Consider the following 221-nt stretch of genomic DNA (forward strand, 5'->3'; position numbering starts at 1 on the left):
CTACGATACCATGAAATCTCTCGTCACCGAAGTGGTACCAGCGGCCGGAAGGAGGTCTTCGAGGGGTCAGGTCACCTGAGCGATGCAGGAGGTCAGAGCAGAGGGAAGAGAGCATTCTGGTGAGGTGCTGTATTCTGAAAGTCAGCGTTGTTACTACTAATGTTGTTATCGTTTAGATTCAGTGCCATTCGCAGTCTTATAGGATTGTTATTACCATCTCC

The sequence above is a fragment of the Penaeus monodon genome, chromosome 30 (assembly GCF_015228065.2).
Source record: "Penaeus monodon isolate SGIC_2016 chromosome 30, NSTDA_Pmon_1, whole genome shotgun sequence".
NCBI lineage: Eukaryota > Metazoa > Arthropoda > Malacostraca > Decapoda > Penaeidae > Penaeus > Penaeus monodon.